This window comes from Peromyscus californicus, unplaced genomic scaffold, assembly GCF_007827085.1.
Source record: "Peromyscus californicus insignis strain IS unplaced genomic scaffold, ASM782708v3 Scaffold_5__1_contigs__length_169319896, whole genome shotgun sequence".
NCBI classification, from domain to species: Eukaryota; Metazoa; Chordata; class Mammalia; order Rodentia; family Cricetidae; genus Peromyscus; species Peromyscus californicus.
Genome location: NW_026294573.1, coordinates 105,421,025 through 105,439,001, shown reverse-complemented (window position 1 = coordinate 105,439,001; position 17,977 = coordinate 105,421,025). Strand labels below are relative to the sequence as shown.

At 45.3% G+C, this 17,977-nt stretch overlaps 1 protein-coding gene and 1 pseudogene across 3 annotated transcripts in view; one reads left to right on the top strand and one right to left on the bottom strand.

The window, feature by feature from the left end:
- Ubap2 (ubiquitin associated protein 2) overlaps positions 1-4,013 on the bottom strand; it is an 89,007-nt gene extending 84,994 nt beyond the window's left edge. For all 3 annotated transcript variants that reach the window (XM_052718468.1, XM_052718470.1, XM_052718469.1), the window contains exon 1: positions 3,892-4,013. The gene's annotated coding sequence lies outside the window, so the exon portion shown is untranslated. The remainder of the gene's footprint in view (positions 1-3,891) is intronic.
- A 4,464-nt stretch (positions 4,014-8,477) lies between these two features.
- LOC128098029 (uncharacterized) lies at positions 8,478-8,577 on the top strand (annotated as a pseudogene).
- The last annotated feature ends 9,400 nt before the right edge of the window (positions 8,578-17,977 follow it).

The following is a 17,977-nucleotide window of genomic DNA, read 5'->3' as shown; positions in this document are numbered from 1 at the left end:
TTTTAAAGCTTACTACTTTTTTTTTTTTTTTTTTTAACTTTATGTGCATTGGTTTGAAGATGTCAGATCTACTGGAACTGGAGTTACAGACAGTTGTGAGCTGCCATGTGGGTGCTGGGAATTGAACCCTGGTCCTCTGAAAGAGCCATCTCTCCAGCCCCCTCTAACAACTTTTTTGTTGTTGTTGAGACAGAGTTTCTCTGTGTAGCTTTGGAGCCTTTCCTGGAACTCACTCTGTAGACCAACCAGGCTGGCCTCGAACTCAGAGAGATTCGCCTGCCTCTGCCTCCTGAGTTCTGGGATTAAAGGTGAGTGCTACCACTGCCCGGCCCTCTAACAACTTTTAAAAGGAGAATATTGCCTAGTCTTAACCAAGGCACTTCACTCCTCAACACAGCCCTGTTCCATACCTCAATTACAAACACTTAACTGGGTACCAACTGAAACTCACTTCAGTTCACAAGCAACTATGTCCCTCTGCCAAAAATTCATAAAACCTGGTGTTCGATGCCTGTATCAAAGCATTTCAGAAGCATACCTGTGGAGCACACCTGTAAGAGGTAAAGGTGGAGGCAGGGAAGTCAGTTCAAGCTCATCCTTGGCTACCCATCAAATTCAAGGCCAACCTGGTCTACAAGACCCTGAATTTAAAAAGACAAAATTTCCAACAAACTTACTTTCTCTAAAAAGTACAGGGATTTGCCAGGCGGTGGTGGCCATTTATCCAAAAAAAAAAAAAAAAAAAGTACAGGGATTTGAGGGTATAGCTCAGTTGCAAACTATATCCTCAGCCCTGAGTTCAATCACCAGCAACCCCATCACCCCTCCCCCAAAAAAGGGAGAAAGAAAAGGTAACTTTGGAAGAAATACTGACCAAAAAAAATACAAAAATTATTTTTTTTTTTAAAAAAAAAGGTAAAAACAACCCAAATATAAGCCTTTACACATTCCGACTGCTGGAACTCAGAACTGATCAATTTGGTTGACTTTGAAAACAGAAAGATGGATTTCTCAGTCAAAACTTGCAAAACTCTCCCACGGGCTTTTTGGTGGCGTTTCCTACACAGGCCTTCCTTTGACTTCCTTTAAGTTCATCTCCACTCCCCGTTCTGCAAACAGCAACGAAACAGCTGCAAAACTCTACCCAAGACGAACATGGTGGCACAGACCTGAAATCCCATCACCTGGGAGTCTGGGCAAGAGGACTATAAGTTTGAGGCTACACCCTGAGTTGGAAGCCAGCCTGGCTACAGACTAAGACTCTGTCTCAAACAACATGCACACATACAGGCTGGACTCTAGGTGAACCTCCGAATTTCAGGCCAACCAGGGCTGTGTAGTGAGACCATCTCAAACAAACAAAAACAGTGTCAAGGCTAACATTTAAAAGCAAAATCACTTTAAGCTGGGTGGTGGTGGCACACGCCTTTAATCCCAGCACTTGGGAGGCAGAGGCAGGCGGATCTTTGTGAGTTCAAGGCCAGCCTGGTCTACAGAGCGAGATTCAGGAAAGGCACAAAGCTACACAGAGAAACCCTGTCTCAAAAAACAAAAAAAAAAAAAAAAAAAAAAAAAAAAAGCAAAATCACTTTAGACCATGCCTGCATTGCAAGACAGGATTATACTTCCTAAATGCATTCTATATCCTTAAGGGGTAAACATCAAAACCTAAAATCAGGCCAGAATAGTATGCCACATGCCGGTAATTCCCAAGAGACTGGGGCAGGCAGATTTTGAGTTTGAAGACATCTTGACTGCAAAGTAAAACTTCATCTCAAAAAATAAAATAAAAAGTACATTAGTTAAAATAAACTCATTTTTAACTAAATTAAACTCATTTAATAATTAAAATAAACTTGTAACCATGTTCTTCCACCATTTCTCCAAAATAATAAAACTCATCCAAAGTAATACTAAGAGAAACTCCTGATGAGCACTTCACCAGTTACCAGAAAGAGAAGTAGAGTACTTCTAAAGGAAGCCTCATATGACTATGGCTAGCCCAATCCACATTTAAAGAGACCAGAGGAAACCAGAGCAGCAGGAAACAGGACGGAGAAGCAATTACCACAATCCTTTCTCATGGCCTCATTCCCTGCCATGCTACTTACTTCCACCCATATTTCAAACAAAACAATCTCCCTTTCTCTGAAATGTTTAGTTTTTGAAGGTCAGAGGCAGCAAGGAAGCAAATGGGGGGGGGGATGAGAAGTGTGGGAAACATACACCGGGGGTGAGGGTGGGATCTTACAGAACACGAGTAAGCCGGAAGTAGGAAAATCAGGCAAGAACATAAAGTCAGCAAGCACAAGAGTGGAATGGGAAACTAAACACCTTTGCTCAGTAAGACAAATCTTCATAGCAACTGGAAAACAAGCCTAGCCAAAAGGCCCTAAAGGCAGGCAAAATATAGTGGATCATCACTAAAGAGTGGAATTTATTCTCTCCTAAAATAGGTGGAGACCATACCAAAGAACCAGTCCAATGTCTAAGCTATACTACAGAACTTAGGTATGATATTCACCTTCCTTCTACTTTATTTGAAAAAACCAACATCAAAAAGAACAGGCACCAGGAAGTGGTGGCCCATGCCTTTAATCCCAGCAGATGAAGAAGGATCTCTGTGAGTTCAAGGCCAGCATGGGCTACAGAGTGAGTTCCAGGAAAGGTTCCAAAGCTACAGAGAAACCCTGTCTCAAAAAAAACAAAAACAAAAACAAAAAAAAAGTTCATTCTAAACAGGCACGATAGTGTTTGCCTGTAATCCATGCAGCCTGAGATCCCACCACAGAAAAACTGAGGCAAGGGGATGTTGAGACGGAAGCCAGCCTCGGCTAGGTAGTGCAACCCTATCTACACCAAAAAATGACCAAAAAAACCGACATGCTCTTCAAATAAAAGATGATCTCTGGGTACCTCTGGGCACCTTGAAAGCTCTAAATTTTTACTGAACACAATGATGGAGAACGTCAAAATGTAGGCAAATGTACACCTTGGAAATAAAGTAGAAAGGTGTAGAGGTGGTAGAAAAGTACAGGGTTATGTTAAAGCAGGAAACAGCTGGAACGAGGAGAAGACTAACCTCAAGAGAAAACAAGAGTCAAGAGTCCTGAGTGGTGACAGTTGACATGCCTGGGCAACCAACTCAAATTCGGGGGAAAGGTAGGAAAGCCAAGTGGTAAAGTAATTCAGTGGTAAAGAAAACTGAGTTGGAATGCACCAGGCTAAAGAATTCTCATTTGAATTTCTAACAGCACGCTTTACAGTTTACAAAGCACTCTTAACTTACGGTAAAGAAAAGAATAAACTGTGACACAACCAGACTACAAGAACAGGGCATGAGGAAGAAAACTTTAGTTTCAACTAACACCAAAGCCCTCCGGAATGAAAAGAAGTAAAAACTGAACTATGCCTTCAGGTTCAGTAGGGAAAGACTAGAGCGCAGAAGTTGGGCTTTAAGACCCGTCCCAGGACCGGCGCCAGACGTGAAAGCGGAAAGGTGGTCAGGATGAGGGCGACAGCGTGGCTGGGAGCTCCAGCCTACAGGCAGGGACCGAGGTGGGAGAGAAAACCACACCCTCCAGGACAGAAACCCGGAGGGGGGAGGGGAAGGCGCCCCCTGGGGCTGGGTGGGGCCCGGCCAACTACGACGTGGGGGGAGCAGGAAGCACAGGGCAACCTGAGCGGGAGAGGAAGGCGGGTGCCCAGGCCTGGACACACTAAGGAAACAAGAAGCCAGCGAGGGAAGCTCGGCCCGCTCCACCCGTGTAGACCCTGGGGCATCCCAAAGGGGGCTGGGAGTTCAGAAGACCTTAGCCCAGGCCTAGAAAGCACACACTGCAGGTTTCAGGGCCCTGGAAAGGCGACCGAAGGGGACAGGATGGCAATTACCGCTGCCGCTCTCGCTGGACTCGGGACCCGCCGCCGCCGCCGCCGCTCGTTACCTGCCAATGTGCCTCTTACAAAGCGGCGGCGGCGGCAGAGGCGGCCCTGCCCGTCACGTGATCTTACGTCACGGGAGAGGGCGGGGCCAGTACTCGAAGCTTGAGCAGGTCCACCCGGCTGGCCAGGACTGCTCTGGCAGCTGGGCAAGGGGTACCATGTGGAGGCTGTGGGGATACTAGCATTGCTCGTGCTTGGAGTTTCAGAGTCATTTTATCCGCTGCCTACAGGGAACCCACTACTAGAGCGTGCTGTCGCGCTTTGATGACCTCAGAGACACTGCAAGCTACTCGCATGCGGTCATCTCTGTCATCACGTGACATGGTCCAACCACTCAAAGCAAGCCTGGCCTCTGGACGTTTCCGGAGTGGACTACAACTCCCAGCGTGCTGCGCGGTAAAAGCACTGTGTAAGGCCGCCTTTTCCCATCGAATTCGTAGATGCAACTCCAGACTCTGGCTACTTCAAGTACGGTAGGACTAGCTTCCGGGTAGTACCAGTGGGTGCCACCTGCCAAACGAACCAGCGTGGTTCCTGCTGGGAGGTGTAGTCCTGGCGGAGAGTGGGTCCAGCCACCACGTTGCGGGACTGGCGCTCCGCCCTGCCCTCTGCGCGGGAAAACGCCAACGGCTAGCTGCTGAGCCGAGATACCCAGGAACGTCCTCCGGCTGATTGGCCTCGAGACATTAATGTAGTCAAATGCGGATTGCTTTCTGCATTCCCAACACTCCTCTTCAGGAAACGACTACCATTTTTTGAACGCCTACCCGTTGTCAGAGGTTTATAAAATCGTGTACTAGCCCAAGAGGCAAGAACTGACCCGGTTTTGCGATAAGGAAAGGGAGTTAACTCCTGACCTAAGAGACCTGAATCGGGTTTTGGGTCTTTCGAAGTTATCAGAGCCACTTTTAGTAAAGAGGTTAACCCAAAGGGATTAAGCACAAAGAATGCTTTTTTTTTTTTTTTTTTTTGGTTGAGGCGGGGAGAGGGGGTGTATTTGGTTGGTTGGTTGGTTGGTTTTTTGTTTGTTTTGGATTTTTTGAGACAGGGTTTCTCTGTGTAGCCCTGTGTAACTCTCTGTAGACCAGGCTGGCCTGGAATTCACAGAATTCACACCTGCCTCTGCCTCGTTGAGCGCTGGGATTAAAGGCGTGCGCCACCACCGCCCGGCTCAAATAATGATTTATAAATGTGGCATATCTTTAAAAAAAAAAAAAAAAAAAAGCCGGGCGGTGGTGGCGCACGCCTTTAATCCCAGCACTCGGGAGGCAGAGGCAGGCGGATCTTTGTGAGTTCGAGGCCAGCCTGGTCTACAGAGTGAGATCCAGGACATGCACCAAAACTACACAGAGAAACCCTGTGGGTGGGAAAAAAAAAAGTTGAAAACAGTTTCACTCCAGCCCAGACTAACCTAGCCTCCACATGCAGTCCACGGTGGCCTTTTATAGCAGTCATCCTGCCTTGGTCTCCCAAGTGCTCGGATTACAAGCAAGAGCCATTCACCATGCCTGCTTAATAAAAATAATTTTTTAAAAATGTTTGGGGGCTGGAGAGATGGCTCAGAGGTTAAGGGCACTGGCTGCTCCTCCGAAGGTCCTGAGTTCAATTCCCAGCAACCACATGGTGGCTCACAAACCATCTGCAATGAGATCTGGTGCCCTCTTCTGGCCTGCAGGGATGTGTGCAGGCAGAACACTGTATACAAAATAAATAAATAAATCAAAAAATGTTTAATATATATACATTCATATATGCACTATGTTCCTGTCTGATCAGAAAATGGTATCAGATCCCCTGAAACCGTAATTAGAGATGGTTGTAATCCACCTTCTGGGTGCTGGGAATCAAGCCAGTGTCCTCTGGAAAAACAGATAAACCCTGTCCTGAAAAAAAAAGAGAGTATGTAAAGTATCTTTGTGACACACCATAAATCCTCAACAAACAGAATTATATTCAAATTCTATTTGTACCCATAAGGTGCAACTGGTTTAAACATGATAGAAAGGGAATTAGCTTATACTGATGGGATACAGTGCTAATTAATAACTTGCTAGTTACTAATAGACTTGTTCTATTTAAATTACTTGGCTGAAACAATTGAAATTTTTGCCCAGTTCAAAGGAAGCCTTTGTTTTTCTGCCTGAATTGATCAAAGAATGCTCAGGCTGTACCTCTAGCAACAGGAACTTATTATCCTGGTTATTCATGTGTAGATGCATCTTATCTCTCTTGGCTAGTGATCCAATATTGTGTCTGGTCAGTTCAGTCTCTGTTTTCTTTTTCTATAGAAATGTTTGGGAAAGTCAAAGATTAAAAAATAAATAAATAAATTAACTATTGAAAATCAAAGGCTTGGGGCTAGAGAGATGGCTCAGCGGTTAAGAGCACTGGCTGCTCTTCCAGAGGACCCTGGTTCAATTCCCTGCACCCACATGGCAGCTCACAACTGGCTGTAACTCCAGTTCCAGAGGTTCTGACACCTTCACACCAATGCAACCTAAAATAAATTTAATATTTTTTTTTTTGGTTTTTTTGTTGTTGTTTTGGTTTGGTTTGGTTTTTTTTTGATTTTTCAAGACAGGGTTTCTCTGTGTAGCTTTGCGCCTTTCCTGGAACTCACTCTGTAGCCCAGGCTGGCCTCTAACTCACAGAGATCTGCCTGCTGAGTGCTGTGATTAAAGACATGTGCCACCATCACCTTTAATATTTTTTTTTAAAGGAAATCAAAAGTTTAGCCAAGCAGTGGTGGCGCACGCCTTTAATCCCAGCCCTGGAGAGGCAGAGGCAGGCGGATCTCTGTGAGTTCAAGGCCAGCCTGGGCTACAAAGTGAGTTCTGAGACAGTCAGGGCTGTCTGCCTGCTTGCTTCTTGATGTGACAATAATGAACAAAACCTCTAAACTGTAATCCAGCCCCAATTAAATGTTTTTCTTTATAAGAGTTGCTGTGAGGGCTGGAGAGATGGCTCAGCAGTTAAGAGCACTGACTGCTCTTTCAGAGGACCCTGGTTCAATTCCCAGCAACCACATGGCAGCTAACAACTGTATCTCCTAGATCTGACACCCTCGCACAGACACATGCAGGCAAAACACCAATGCACATAAAATAAAAAGAAATAAATTTAAAAAAAAAAAGAGTTGCTGTGGTTATGGCATTTCTGTACAGAAATAGAAACCCTAACTAAGATAACCCCTAAAAACCCATCTTAAAAAAAAAAAAAAAAAGCAAAAGCCAGACATGGTTGCAAAAGCACTTGTGGGAGGCATAGGCAGGCAGATATCTATGAGTTAGAGGCCAACCTGGTCTACATAGCAACTTCCAGGTCAGCCAGGACTACATAGTGAAACAATCTCAAAATATAAAAATAATAATAAATAAAAATGAGACAAAAGAACAATTAGAAAGACATCTGAACTCAATCTCCAGCCTACATACATAGACACATAACACCAAACATACACACACATATACTTCACTGATTACAGTTATGACCTAGATACAATCTAATGACCCTTGGTGTCTTACTTCTCTAAAAGGCCAGCAGATTCCCACCTTAAGTATTACTTGTCCTTGGGCTGGAGGATGTGACTCACTAGGAGACCCTGAGTTCAACTCCCACCCTAAAAAGAAGTCCCCAAATCTCCTTCATCTATGTAAAGGACATTTTCAGGTCCATGCAAAATGATGCATGTCAGAGACTTGAAAAAATAATTGAATTCTTAAATCTTGGTGGGGCTGGGAGTGGGGTTGGTGTAAGAATGTTTATCTGATATGTACACGGCCCTCAGTTTGATGTTCAGCACCACGCGCACACACAAAGTTATAAGGAACTTTTATTACAAATAAGAATATATTGTGGGGAAGGGGTAGGGAGAAGCTGTCAGTCAAGTTCTTTCCTTACAAGCACCAAAAGAAATAAAATAAGTATAGAGACTGTGAGGTGGCTTTGCAGGTCAAAGAGCTTACCACCAAGCCTGGCACTTGAATTAAATTGCTGTCACCCACATGGTGAATGGAGAAAATGAAATCTTGCACATTATCCTTTGACCTCCACTTCCATATGAAGTATGTGTGCATACACATACACAATAGATAAATGTTAAATTTTTTGTTTTTGTTTTTCAAGACAGAGTCTATGTAGCCCTGGCTGTCCTGGAACTCTGTCCTGGACTCGACTGACCTTGAACTCAGAGATCGCCTGCCTCCACCTCCCGAGTGCCGGGCTATGTTAAAATATTGTAAGAGCCTTGACATAATACTTCATAATAATACAAGGTTTTGTGTGCTAAGTAAAAAAAAAAAAAAAAAAAGACTGGGAGAAGATGGGTTAGCATATATTCCTAGCAGGGGAAATTGTGTGAGCCCCAGGCAGAAAAGAATTCAATTGTTTGTCTAAAGGGACAATGCCTTGGGAGTCAGTGTAGTGCAAAACAATCATAGGGGTTGGTGGTGTCTGTGCAGTGCTTTGCATGTCACGCTAACGAAGTTATTTCCTCCAGCTACTAATCTCTGTCTTTTCCATAAGAATTTGATGTTGTGCTCACTTCAGCAGCACATATACTAAAATCAGAACGATACAGAGTTAGCATGGCCTGCACAGGAAGACACGCAAATTTGCGAAGCATTCCATATTAAGAAGAAGAAGAGGAGGAGGAGGAGGAGGAGGAGGAGGAAGAAGAAGAAGAAGAATTTGATGTCAGTAGAGGTCCTAGAAGCAGAAAAGTGTAGAGGTAACAAATATCACCATAGAAAAGTCTCCTTAGAGACACTGGGGATTCAGCTCTAATGGTAGCGTGACAGGTGGTGGTGTTGATATTTTAGAAGAGAAAGGAGCCCCCTCAGATCCTCTGTTGCTGATAGGGCACTGGTTCTGCAAGCTTGAGGATGGGCCGGCTGGGGTCACGAAAGAAAAAAAATTTCCCCAGACTACTCTCTTGTCGATTTTGTTTAAACTAGTGCAGACCTTCTCTTGGGTTTCTAAGGTTCCCTAATGTTACTGCCTGCAGAGAGCCGCTCTGATCAGGACTGGCCATTTGCAGCACATATGCTAAGAGGGAAAGAAGCTCAACAACCATTCAGTCTGACCTTGACATTCCTCCAAACAAATGCTAATCTCCCAGCAGCTTGAGACCTGTTCCGGGCCAAAGAACAAAGTGGGTACACCTGTTTTCTTTCTAAAGCAAGACCAAATGCCTGTTAGTTAAGGATAAACCATAATGCTCTCATCTTTGCTGACAATGGGCTCTACTCTGGGGGAAATTGGGAGTAGGTCATCCATGTGGGACATGAGCTCTGAGCTCACTCCAGCTTCCTAGTAGGAAGGAAACAATATCCTGTGCGTGCGTGTGTGTGTGTGTGTGTGTGTGTGTGTGCGTGTGTGTGTGTGTGTGTGCGTGTGTGTGTGCGTGTGTGTGTGTGTGTGTGTGCGTGTGTGTGTGTGTGTGTGCGTGTGTGTGTGTGTGTGTGTGCGCGTGCGTGTGTGTGCGTGTGTGTGTGTGTGTGTGTGTGTGTGTGCGTGCGTGCGTGTGTGTGTGTGTGTGTGTGTGTGTGTGTGTGTGTGTGTGTTTCTTGATTTTGTTTTGTTTTTGAGATAGGGTCTCAATATGCAGCCCTAGCTGTCCTGAACTCACTTTGTAGACCACGCTGGTCTTAAATTCACAGAAATCCACCTGCCTCTGATGCCTACCTAGTGCTGGAATTAAAAGTGTACACCACCACATCCATCTTTGTTTTGAGAGACGATCTTACTAAGTAAACTAACCTGGCCTGGAACTGTCAGCAGTCCTCCAGCTCTGGCCTCAGAAATGCTGAGATTACATGTATGAACCATAAACTACCTTTTGAAATAAGGTCTCATGTACCCCATCCTGAAACTTCAATATGTAACCAGGGATTAACTTGAACCTCTGATCTCCCTGCCTCCACATCTCCAATGTGTGGCACGAATCTTAATTGGTCTTATAATAAAAACCTCAAACCAGATATTGGGGTAAATGCTGAAGATCAGAGGAAACAAGCCACAGCCACTTCTCACCTCGCCAATTCCTCTGCACAGAGGCCTTTAATCCCAGGAAGTGATGGCTGGGCAGAGAAAGGTATGGAAGGCATGAGGAGATGGGAACCAAAGGTTTTTCAGCAGAAGCGTCCCTTTCAGCTAGAGTTTTTTTCGGCTGGAGCCTTTCAAGTGAGGACTCAGAGGATTTCAGAGGATTCAGAGTTGGTGAGGTGAGACATGGCAGTACCTTGTTCCTTTGTCTCTCTGATCTTTCAGCATTTACCCCAATATCTGGTACCGGGATTTTTTTTATTAAGTGACCAATTTAGCAGTTCTTGTAACACCTGCCTCTTTGCCTGTCCCTTCGACAAGCAACTGCCAAATAAACGCCAGAGACAGAGACAATGAATCAATCTGTCTTTAAGTTATACATAATCTAGCAAGAAGATAGATGTGTATTTACACATGCGTGTTTGTGTGTATTATTTATTTTTGTGAAACCAGATGTGATGGTCTGACCTATAATTCCAGTACTTGGGAGACCAAGAGAAGAGGATTACTGTTCACTCAGGGAAAGCCTGGGCTACCTAGTGAGTTCCAGAACAGCCTGAACTACAGAATAAGACCCTTTATCTTAAGGGCTGGAGAGATAGATGGTCCAGCAGTTAAGAGCACTGGCTGTTCTTCCTGAGGGCCAGATTCAATTCCCAGCACCCATGTGGTAACTCACAACAGTCTATAACTTCAGTTTTAGGGGATTCAGTGCCTTCTTCTGACCTCCATAGGTACCAGGCACCAAGCAACTCACAGATACACATGCAAGCAAAACACTCTTACACCTGGTCATGGTGGCACACACCCTTAATCCCAGCACTAGGGAGACAGAGGCAGGCAGGTCTCAGAGTTCAAGATCAGACAGCCAGGGCTATGTAGAGACGTTTTCTTTTCTTTCTTATCCAGCTAGATTTATTCTCACAACACATTACATTTAAGAGTAAAGTGGTCAGCAGCAAAAGGCATCAGGAGGGGAAAATGTCCTTTCAGGAAATAGCAACTGCAGTGGCTGAAGGAACTACTCTCATTAATGGCACAAACCACGAGCTTCAAGTTCAAACTTCTGTGGTTTTGAGACAGGGCCTTTTAACTATTATTAGGTTGGCTACCGACTTGCTATGTGACCAAGACCCTTCTCTCTTCTACTTTTTATTTTATATAACAGGTTTTATTGCAAACGATCTGTAGCTCCAGTTAGAGAAATTGTAGCCTACCTCTAGTTTATAAGTACCTTTCCTTTGGGAAAATCACAGGTATATGACACCTGGGGGGCTAGGAGACAGCCAGGTGGATTCTGTCCAAAGTGGACTCGGTCCAAAGAGCAAAGTTAAAACTAATTCTCAGTCTTGGCCTCATTTGGTCTGGGAAAACTTCTTTGGGGCCAAAACTTTCCCGGTGGGATTCTTTTCCGTTGAGTGACAGCTGCAGGTGCTGGTCAATTCTGGCTGCTTAGTTTAGAAGCAGGCCAGATGGTGGTGTTCAGGGACTTACATGTCTCTGGCTGAATGCGGCACCAGGGGAGAGGGATGTGTTTTTCTTTACTTTGCTTAGTTTTAATGGAGAGAAATGGAAAAAGAAAGCAGAATTACAAAGAGAGGTATTGATTCATAGAAATCAATAGGAAAAAAAAAGAAGAACAAGCTTCCTGACATTCTGTAACAGGGAAACATAAATGCTAACAGAGCTGGATAGAAGATAAAAGGCAATTTCAGGCCTGGAAGGTGGTTCAGGCACTTACTGCCATGCCAGAAGATCCAAGTTCCATCCATGGACCCATGTAGTAGGAAGAGGATTCCTTCAGGTTGTCTCAGACTTGTTGCATTACACATGCCAACTCCCAAATATAATAATTCAATTTATTAAAAAATATTTTAAAGCACATTTTTTACAGCTAGGGATTTTTTTGGGAAAAAAACAAATACACATTGTAGCACAGAGGGAGGTTATTTGTTGCCTTTCCTCTACCAACTCTGTTTTTCTGAGAATTGTCTCATGTAGCCAAGGCCTGGTCTGGAATTTCTGATCCCCCTGATTCTACCTCCCAAATGCTGGGATTACAGGCTTTCTTGAATATGTCTGGTTTTCTAATGAACCCAGGACCCCAGGACTTCATGCATGCCAGGTATGCATGCAACGGAGGTATAGTCTCCAGCCCGCAAACTCTTATTTATTTATTTATCTCTCTCTACATAGTCCTGGCAGTCCCAGAATTCACTATATAGACCAGGCTTGCCTCAAACTCAGAACAGAGATCCACCTGCCTCTGTCTCCAGAGTTCTGGAATTCAAGGCGTGTACTACCTGGCCTGGTTTATTTTCCTTTGTTACCATGCCAGCTGAGGACTGAACCAAGGGTCCTAGGCTTGCTAGGCAATTTGCTCTACCACTGAGCTAAATCCCCAACCCCCACTAATTCTTTTTTTTTAAAGATTTATTTATTAATTATGTATACAATGTTCTGCCTGCATGTATGCCTGCACATCGGAATAGGACACCAAATCTCATTATAGATGGTTGTGAGCCACCATGTGGTTGCTGGGAATTGAACTCAGGACCTCTGGAAGAGCAGCCAGTGCTCTTAACCTCTGAGCCATCTCTCCAGTCCAGTTCTTAACACTGAGATACTTAGAACATGCATACTTCTTCCCCCAAACCCAAATGTTCCATCAAAGTAATTGTACATACTTTTCTGCTTAGGCCCATGTTCTTGTTTAAATTGTTTTTGTTTGTTTGCTTGTTTGTTTTGAAACAAGGTCTCATGTAACTCAAGCTGCTTTTGAACCATATGTAACCAAGAACGACTCCTGATCCTCATACTTTGTCTCCCAAGTGCAGGGATTACTGATACGTGCCACAATGCATGGCTTGGTTTGTTTTTGTTTTTGTTTTTTGTTGTTGGTGGTTTTTTGTTTGGTTGTTTTTTTTTTCTCGTGACAGGGTTTCTCTGTGTAGTTTTGGTGCCTGTCCTGGATCTTGCTCTGTAGACCAGGCTGGCCTTGAACTCACAGAGATCTGCCTGGCTCTGCCTCCCAAGAGCTAGGATCAAAGGCGTGCGTGCACCACCAAAGCCCGACTTGGTTTGTTTTTTGACAGGACCTTACTGTGAAGCCCTGGCTAGCCTTGAACTCACCATGTAGGTCATCAGCCAGGCCTTGGATTTGCTGCTACCTTCTTGCTTCTGCATCCAGAAAGCTGGGATTACAGGCATAAACCATCATACCCAGATCTTTGTGGTTGAATGCCATAAAAGTTAAATAATCACCTTGTTACCAACTTAGAACCAAAGATGACCATACAGCAAGCACCCTCTTCTCCTGGGGATATTTACATATGAGGGAGAAAAAAAAAGCACAGAGAAGTTGGGTAACTTGCCCAAGGTCTTGCTGACAGATCTCTGGAACAGCATACACCCTATCAAGTAGAACCCATCTAAACACTGATGGACAACTAATGTGAGTTTGATACAAAAAGGTTACAAGATTTGGTCAAGTACCTCGGAGCCATTTTTCAGGGAAGAGAATAGATCACTACTGGTTCAGAGGGGACAAGGCTTCCTGATAGGTCTGCAGGGACTCTTGGGAAGGTGGGATATGCAGTGGAGATCAAATGACCACAGACCCTTCCCTGTCCTCTCCTGACTCCTCCACCTCCTGTGCTGGCGGTCCAGGGATGTCCTCCCACCAAGTGCTGAATTTCAGCCACTGCTGTTTACAGCCTTAATTTGGCCTTGAAGTGTGTAACATAGTAAACTTCTGGGAAACTAAGATAACAGTAAAACTTCAGAAACTTACAGGGTAGGGAGCCAAGCCGTCATTTACTAACAAAAGCAGAGCTAAGGGGCTGGCAAGATGGCTTAGCGGTTAAGGGCACTGGCTGCTCTTCCAGAGGTCCTGGGTTCAAATCCCAGTGCCCACATGGCACAACTGTCTGTAACTCCAGTTCCAGGGGATCTGACACCTTCATGCAGACATACATGCAAGCAAAACATCAATGCATACAAAATAAGAATAAATAAATAATTTTGCCGGGCGGTGGTGAGCACGCCTTTAATCCCAGCACTCGGGAGGCAGAGCCAGGCGGATCTCTGTGAGTTCGAGGCCAGCCTGGACTACCAAGTGAGTTCCAGGAAAGGCAAGGCGCAAAGCTACACAGAGAGACCCTGTCTCGAAAAACCAAAAAAAAAAAAAAAAAGCAGAGCTAAAACAAGCCCGATGGCAGCTGCCTGTAACTGCAGCACTGGAGAGGCAAAGTGTTGCTGAGTTCCAGACCAGTCAGGGCTGCACAGAGCCGCTGTCAAAGGAGGAAAAGGAGACTGACGGCATGGGATTTTGGGAGGCTGCTTTGTCCTCTGGCCCAATACCGGCTCCACACAGACCTGACAGATTTAGACAGCAGCTTTCAAGAAACCTAAATCTAGCCGGGAGGTGGTAGCACACACCTTTGCCTTTAATCCCAGCACTTGGGAGGCAGAGGCAGGTGGATCTCTGTGAGTTCAAGGCCAGCCTGGTTTACAGAGAGAGTTCCAGGACAGCCAGGTCTACACAGTAAATCCCTGTCTTGAAAACCCACCCCACCCCCCACCAAAAAAAAAAAAAAAAAAAAAAAAAAGAAAAAGAATAGCAATGGGAACTGGAAACAGATAAGACCTGAGACCTAACTCTGAAAATCACTTCTCCAGAGACTTCCTAGGTAACAACAGATTTCTTAAGAACAGGTAGATCTCTTTGGCTATTTCAGGTCCTGACCCAGAACCCCTCCACTTCCCTTCCCTGAGGCTTAAGGAGTCTGAGGTGGAGTCAAGACTCTGAGAAGCAAGTTAAACCAGTTCCTGCAGGCCTGGACCTGCCCTGCTAGAGAAGAGCCCTACTGTAATGTAAGCTTCTTCCCACCTTAGCTACAGCCGACTACACTACTGAGGTACAGGAAGAGATATGGCAAGGAACGCACAGATCAGCATCCGTCTCTACAAACAGACGGGAGCCCAACAGGGTCTTTAGTGCTGTGGTCTCCATGGGCAAAACTGACACTCAGATTGCCTCTCCCATGTTCTGCACAGTGGTAGCTGATACCTCCTCTGAGTTCCAAACCTGCTGCATGGTGCCTGGACAGCTCAGCTCCTCAGAGTCACTGACACAACAGATTCTCAGGGAGCCCAGTTTTCAATTTCTCCCTCCAGGTTGCTTAGGCCCCTGAGTCCTATGGAAAAGCCACATATTTTTCTTCAGTGGCTGGCCTCTTGCCTAACTGTGGTTATACAGGATAGATACAACCAGAAGGAATTACCAGGCTCCAGGTGAGAGTTTGGAGAAAGGCCTGGAGGGAGCCTTTAGGGCATGAAGCAGTGTGTTACAGTTCTCTCTAATCAGTTCCTCTATTCCTTGCTGCTCGTGGTTATTCTGGCTGAGTTAAAATGAAAATCTGCTGTCTCCCCAGAACTGTGAAACCCACTCTAAAAATCTCAATAAATGACTCAGTTTCTTCAAAGCCTGAAGAATGCCTTACGGAAGCAACTTCATTCCCTGATCAAAGAAGGTCACATCGTCCAGAGAGATCTAATGAAGTGCTTACTTGCAGTCCAACAGCTGCCTAGAGCCAGGCATAGTAAGTAGACTTGGGAGACTGAGGCAGGAGATTTGCAACTTCAAGGCCAGTTTGTAGTGCAACACTATTTCAGAAAAGATAAAGTTGGGCATAATGGCGCACGCCTTTAATCCCAGCATTTGGGGGAAGCAGAGGCAGGAGGATCTCAGTGAGTTCCAGGCCAGGCTGACCAAACAGACCCTGTCTTAAAAAAAAAAAAAAAAAAAAAAAAAAAAAAAGATGGCTCATCAGGTGCCTGCTGCCAAGCCTAACCACCCGAGTTTGTTCCCTGGGACCCACACAGAGGAAGGAAGGGAGTGACTCTCACAGGTTGTCCTCTGACCTCCACGTGTGTGCTGAGACACCCTCCCCCCAATAAAGTGTAGCTAATTAAGCAAACTGCTAAAACTTATACTTTACCAAAAAAAAAAAAAGAACAAAAGAACCGAAATCAAACAAACAGAATAGAACATCACCCCAAGCCCCAACTACTAGGAGAATCCACCCGGGATACAGTGCTCTTTTCTCCCAAATGCCGCCAACCTAACTGCTGCAGGGAAGTACTCTAGCCCCAGCTACATCCCCTAGTATCCATTTGGCATTGCATGTGTCTGTGTGTGTCTGTGTGTGGTGGGGCAGCTCATCATGGGTGGCATGGTGCGCATGTGGAAGGCATGGGACAACTGTGGTTCTCTCCTTCCACCTTAACATAGGGTTCTGGCTGTTCTTCATCCTTTGAGCCATCTTGCTGGCCTCTGTTGTTTGTTTTGAGACAGGGTCTCATAGAACACAGGGTGACTCCAATCCAGACAGAAAGCATAGGGAAGGTTAGGGATTACTGCTCTGAGAAGTCCTACGAATTTGCTTTGTAGGGCTGGGGAGGCAGTTCAGGGGTAGGAGCCTGAGTCAGGTGCACCCTGAAACAAATAGTTTTATAATGCTGTTTCTGGGGGCGGCTGTTTTTCAGCATTCTGTTAGGTGTTGATTCGGGAGCGGTGCCTCAGAGTTTGCCTAACCTCTGGCTCCCCCTACTGGGAATGTGATAGATTCCTTGACCTCACAAGGCTAAACAATCTAGCTCCTTTGTTTTTTCTTTCCTTCTCCTTCCTCCTCCTCCGTTTGTGATACAGTAATAGTCTTGCTGTGTAGTTCTGGTTGGTCTAAACCTGGCTATGTAGTCTACGTTGACCTTAAGCTTATGACAATTTTCCTGTCTCTTCCAAATACTGGGATTACAGGCATGTGCCTGCCACTGTACTCAACTGAAGTTGGCAAAAGTATCTCTGTTGCCCAGAGACCAACTATTGGCAAGTCTAGTGATAGTTTAGATTTCTGTTGTGTGTATAGATGTGGGAGCCCACAAATGTTTCCTAGTGAGATTGGAGCTTGCTTTACACAGCAGGACTGCATTAGGGGATGGCTGGACCACGTGCGTGGTCACCAGGTGTCTGGGATGGTCTACACTTGCTGTGCTGGGGGAGGTCTTTTGCCTCACCCCTTGGCATTCCTTTAAAAGCCCCTTAGTAGAGACAGAAGGGGCCGGTGGGTTTTGACCCAGGTCCTCCCGAGGCTATCCTGTGTTTTCTGTCTCTCTCTATCCTATCTACAAATCCTCCTTTCTCTCTGCTCAAGAGTGCCCTGGGGGAGTGAGAGGGAGCTGACCTCTTCATATAGATACATATGATTCTACAGAGTGCAGAAAGAGAGGAGTGGGGAGGAGGAGGGAGAGAGATGGAAGGAGGGAGGGGGAGAATGAGAAAGGGAGAATGCTTTCATTGTAACCACTTTACGTGGGGGGGCCTTAGGGTTTTATTTAGCCTAAACTGGCCTGATGACCTTGAACTTTTTGTTTTTCCAGACAGGGTTTCTCTGTGTAATAGCTCTGGCTGTCCTGGAACTCGCTCTATAGACCAGGCTGGCCTCAAATTCAAAGATCCAATAGTCTCTGCCTCTCAAGTGGATCTTGAGTTTCTGATCCTTCTGTCTTTGTGTGCTAGGGTACAAGCAGGTGCCACCCACCACAGCACCCAGTATGCCATACTAGGAATTGAACTCAACTTACAATCCTCCTGTCTCAGTTTCCCCAATGGTGGAATTACAAGAGTGGGCCATAGTCCTAGCTTATTTTGGGTAGGAGTTGTTAGTTTGCTGTTATTTTGTTTGTGCTGGGGATTAAACCTAGGCCTTCGTGCATGCTGGACAAAGTGTTTTACAGTTGGGCTATATCCCTAGCCCTTGTTCTTTGTTTAATGGGACTCTATGAGACAAGTATTGCTATATGGCCCAGCACTCACCATGTAGACAGCGAGTCTCAAACTTGTCAGATCCTCTTGCCTGTTTCCTCAGTGCTGGGATGACAGGAGTATGCTACCACACCCAGCTGATTTTTTGAGGCTGTCTCCTGTTAC